A 5782-nucleotide genomic window follows, 5' to 3' on the forward strand; every position below is an offset into this window, starting at 1 on the left:
GCCCTTGAGTGCGATGATACGCTCCTTCAACAAAATATTTTCACATGTGAGATACTTATTTTGTATACAAGCCAACTCAATCATCTTGAAAGCTTCAATTTCTGTTGGGGTAAGAAGATTGTGATCAAGTTGAAGGGTGTCTTCTATTGCTCGAACTTGGTCCTCCATGGCCTTCTTGATCCCTTCATCCTTGTTGATCTCCATAGGTTCTTCTCTCTTCAGCTCTATCTTCATTAGCCAAGAATCGTTGTCCTCACGGTTGGAGGAGGAGGGAGACGACATAGTGCCTGGCCTTGACAACCCTGAGAAAAAACAGCTCGAAACAAAGACAGGAGATTTTTGTGTGATACGAGAGTCAAAACCCCCGGGAGGTTATATAATGAATTTTTACAGACCAAAATACGTGTCGTGTACGAAAACAGAGTCTGTAGAGCACACGAGGTGCCCACGAGGTAGGGGGGCGCGCCCTCCACCCTCGTGGAGCCCTCGTGTCCTTCCCGGACTGCTGCTTATTTTTCTATTTTTATGAATATTCCAAAACGGAGAAATATTGCCTTAAAAACTATTTTGGAGTCGGTTTAGTTACCGTACCACATACCTATTCCTTTTCGGAGTCTGAAACATTTCGGAAAGTGTCCCTTATCTATTCCTCCGGGGTTACGGTTTCAATAACATTGGTTTCAACATTTATGGGATTACCTGAGATATAGTGTTTGATTCTTTGAACGTTCACCACCTTCGGATTTGTGCCTTCGAAGTTGTTGATTTTTATGGCACCGGAATGGTAGACCTCCTCGATGACGTAAGGACCTTCCCATTTAGAGAGAAGTTTTCCTGCAAAAAATCTTAAATGAGAGTTGTATAGCAACACATAATCACCTACATTAAACTCACGCTTTTGTATCCTTTTGTCATGCCATCTTTTAACTTTTTCTGTAAAGAACATGGCATTTTCGTAGGCTTGGGTTCTCCATTCATCAAGTGAGCTAATATCAAATAACCTCTTCTCACCGGCATGTTTAAAATCATAATTAAGTTCTTTAATAGCCCAATAAGCCTTGTGTTCCAGTTCGAGAGGTAAGTGACATGCTTTTCCACAGACCATTTTATACGGAGACATACCCATATGATTTTTATATGCAGTTCTATAGGCCCATAATGCATCATCAAGCTTCTTGGACCAATTCTTTCTAGACCTATTAACAGTCTTTTGCAGAATTAATTTGAGTTCTGTATTACTCAATTCTACTTGACCACTAGACTGAGGGTGATAAGGAGATGCAATTCTATGATTAACATCATATTTAGCAAGCATTTTACGGAAAGCACCATGAATAAAATGTGAACCACCTCAGTCATTAAATTTCTAGGGACTCCAAATCTTGGAAAAAATAACTTCTTTAAGCACTTTAATAGAAGTGTTATGATCAGCACTACTAGTTGGATTAGCTTCTACTCACTTTGTAACGTAATCAACAACAACTAAAATATGTGTATGTCCATTAGAGGAAGGAAAGGGTCCCATATAGTCAAAGCCCCAAACATCAAATGGTTCAATAAGAAGTGAATAATTCATAGGCATTTCTTGACGTCTACTAATATTACCAATTCTTTGACATTCATCGAGATAAGACAAACTTACAGGCATCCTTGAAGAGAGTTGGCAAATAAAAACCAGATTGCAGTACCTTATGTGCAGTTCTGTCTCCAGCATGGTGTTCTCCATAAGCTTCGGAGTGACACTTGCGTAGGATCTGTTCCTGTTCATGCTCAGGTACACAACATCTAATAACACCATCTACTCCTTCTTTATAAAGATGCGGGTCATCCCAAAAGTAATGACTCAAATCATAGAAGAACTTTTTCTTTTGCTGGTATGTGAAACTAGGTGGTATAAACTTAGCAACAATGTAATTAGCATAATCATCATAACATGGAGCAGTATGAGAAGCATTTATGACATTTAATTGCTCATCAGGAAAGCTATCATCAATAGGTAGTGGGTCATCAAGCACATCTTCTAACCTAGACAAGTTGTGTATAACGGGGTTCTCAGCTCCTTTTCTATCAACAATATGCAAATCAAATTCTTGTAGCAAGAGAACCCATCTAATAAGTCTAGGTTCAGCATCTTTCTTTTCCATAAGATATTAATAGTAGCATGATTAGTGTGAATAGTTACTTTAGAATCAACAATATAAGGTCTAAACTTATCACAAGCAAATAAAACTGCTAAGAATTCTTTTTCAGTAGTAGCATAATTTCTTTGAGCATTGTCTAGAGTTTTACTAGCATATTGAATAACATTTAGTTTCTTATCAACTCTTTGTCCTAGAACAGCACCTACAACATAATGACTAGCATCACACATAATTTCAAAGGGTAAATTCCAATCAGGTGGCTGAACAATAGGTGCAGAGATCAATGCTTTCTTAAGTATTTCAAATGCTTCTACACAATCATCATCAAAGACAAATGGTATATCTGTTTGTAATAAATTAGTCAGAGGCCGAGAGATTTTTGAGAAGTCCTTAATGAATCTCCTATAAAAACTGGCATGACCAAGAAAACTTCTTAAACCTTTGATGTCCTTGGGATATGGCATCTTTTCAATAGCATCAACCTTGGCTTTATCAAGTTTAATACCTCTTTCAGAAACTTTATGCCCCAAGACAATACCTTCATTAACTATAAAGTGGCACTTTTCCCAATTCAAGACAAGATTAGTTTCTTCACATCTTTGCAAAACTCGATCAAGGTTGCTCAAGCAATCATCAAAAGAAGATCCATAGACGAAAAAGTCGTCCATGAAAACCTCACAAATCATTTCACAAAAGTCAGAGAATATAGCCATCATGCATCTTTGAAAGGTAGCAGGTGCATTACATAAACCAAAAGGCAGACGTCTATAAGAAAAAGTACAAAAAGGGCATGTAAAGTAGTCTTTGATTGATCTTTGGATGACACAGGTATTCGAGAGAAACCAGAATAACCATCTAGAAAGCAAAAAATGTGTATGTTTGGACAATCTTTCTAGCATTGGATCGATAAAAGGTAAGGGGTAATGATCTTTTTTAGTAGCCTTATTTAATTTGTGGAAATCAATTACCATCCTATAACCTATAATAATTCTTTGAGGAATCAATTCATCTTTATCATTAGGAACAACAGTAATACCTCCCTTCTTAGGGACACAATGGACATGGCTTACCCATGGACTATCAGCAACGGGATAAATTATACCTGCCTCGAGGAGCTTTAGTATCTCCTTTCTTACCACTTCTTTCATTTTAGGATTTAGCCGGCGTTGATGATCACGAACTGGTTTAGCATCTTCTTCCAAAAAATTTTATGTTGACATAGAGTGGGGCTAATGCCCTTAAGATCATCAAGAGTGTACCCAATAGCAGCGCGGTGCTTCTTCAGAGTTTTCAATAATCTCTCTTCCTCATGCTCTGAAAGGTTAGCACTAATAATAACATGATATATCTTTTTCTCGTCAAGATAAGCATATTTAAGAGTATAAGGTAACGGTTTAAGCTCAAACACGGGATCACCCTTGGGTGGAGGAGGATCCCCTAGGATTTCAACAGGTAAATTGTTTTTCAGAATAGGTTCCCGTCTAAAGAATACTTCATCTAATTCCCTTTCTTTCATTCACAAACATGTCATTTTCATGGTCTAGCAAGTATTGTTCTAAAGGATCACTAGGAGGTACGGCAATAGATGCAAGACCAATAATTTCATCCTTATTAGGTAATTCTTCTTCGCGGTGTTGTCTACTAAATCTAGAAAAATTAAATTCATGAGTCATATCATCTAAACCGATAGTAACACATCTCTTTTGCAATCTATGGTAGCATTAACATTATTTAAGAAGGGTCTACCAAATATAATGGGACAAAAGCTATCTTGTGGGGAACGAAGAACAAGAAAATCAGCAGGATATTTAGTTTTCCCACACAAGACTTCAACATCTCTAACAATTCCCATTGGTGAAATAGTATCTCTATTGGCAAGTTTAATTGTGACATCAATATCTTCTAACTCAACAGGTGCAATATCATGCATAATTTCTCTATAAAGGCTAATAGGTATTGCACTAGCACTGGTACCCATATCACATAAGCCATGATAACAATGATATCCTATTTTAACAGAAATAACAGGCATGCCTACCACAGGTCTAGGTTTATCTTTATCACAGGGTTTAGCAATTCTAGCAGTTTCATCACCGAAATAAATAACATGCCCATCTATATTATCAGACAAGAGATCTTTAACAATAGCAATATTAGGTTCAACTTTAACTTTCTCAGGAGGTGTATATGTTTTAATATTGCTTTTACGAACCACAGTTGAAGCTTTAGCATGATCCTTTATCCTAACATGGAAAGGTGGTTTCTCAACATAAGAAGTAGGAACAATAGGATCATTATAAGTGATAGTCTTTTCTTCAACTTTAATACGTGCAACTACTTTTACTTCTATGGGAGGATAATATTTAAACCACTTCTCCTTGGGGAGATCAACATAGGCAGCAAAAGATTCACAGAAAGAAGCTACTATCTCAGAGTCAATTCCATATTTAGTGTTAAATTTACGAAAAATATTGGTATCCATAAAAGATTTAACAAAATCAAAACTAGGTGTCATACCTGAGTCCTTACCATTGTCGAGGTCCCAATCTTAAGAGTTGCGTTTAATTCTTTCCAATAAATCCCATTTGAATTCAATAATCTTCATCATAAAAGAGCCAGCACAAGACGTATCAAGTATGGTGCGATTGTTATAAGAAAGGCGAGCATAAAATTTTTGAATAATCATTTCTCTTGAGAGCTCATGATTGGGGCATGAATATAACATTGATTTAAGCCTCCCCCAAGCTTGAGTGATGGTTTCTCCTTCGCGAGGCCAAAAATTATATATATAATTGTGATCATGATGAACAAGACGCATATGATAAAACTTCTGATGAAATTCCAATTTTAATCGTTTGTAATTCCAGGACCTCATATCATCACATAGCCTATACCATGTCGATGCATCTCCCCTCAAAGATAAAGGGAAGACCTTCTTCTTAACAACATCTCCGGGTACACCTGCAAGCTTAAATAATCCACAAACTTCATCCACATATATCAGATGTTCATCATGATGTTTTGTTCCATCTCCTAAAAAAGGATTAGCTAGCAGTTTTTCTATCATACCGAAGGAACTTGAAAGCAAGCATTTTCATTTTCATTTTCAGTAGGTTCAGTAGGTTGAGGAGAAACTCTTTGCTCTACTGGTCCGGGTGAAGATACCCCGAACAAGCCCGCCAGAGGATTACTTTCCATGGTAATAAGTGACAGTAAATTTCAGCACACTATATAAATTTTTCCTCCCCGGCAAAGGCGCTTCACTCCCCGGCAACGGCGCCAGAAAAGAGTCTTGACGACCCACAAGTATAGGGATCTATCGTAGTCCTTTCGATAAGTAAGAGTGTCGAACCGAACGAGGAGCAGAAGGAAATGATAAGCGGTTTCCAGCAAGGTATTCTCTTGTAACGCCCTCGATGCGGCTATTTCTCCTACGTGTCGAAGCACGACTTAGAGGCATAACCGCATTGAAAGCAATGTCGCAAGTAAGGCAATCTTCACAACATCCCATGTAACATAGATAATAAGAGGGGAAGGTACATAGTTGGCTTACACTCGCCACGTCAAACAAAGTACATAAATAACATTACATCATCCAATCACTCATGGCCCGACTACGGTGCCAAAATAAAAGATCAACC

This window comes from Triticum urartu, chromosome 4A (assembly GCF_056163025.1).
Source record: "Triticum urartu cultivar PI428250 chromosome 4A, HENAU_Tu73, whole genome shotgun sequence".
Lineage (NCBI taxonomy): Eukaryota > Viridiplantae > Streptophyta > Magnoliopsida > Poales > Poaceae > Triticum > Triticum urartu.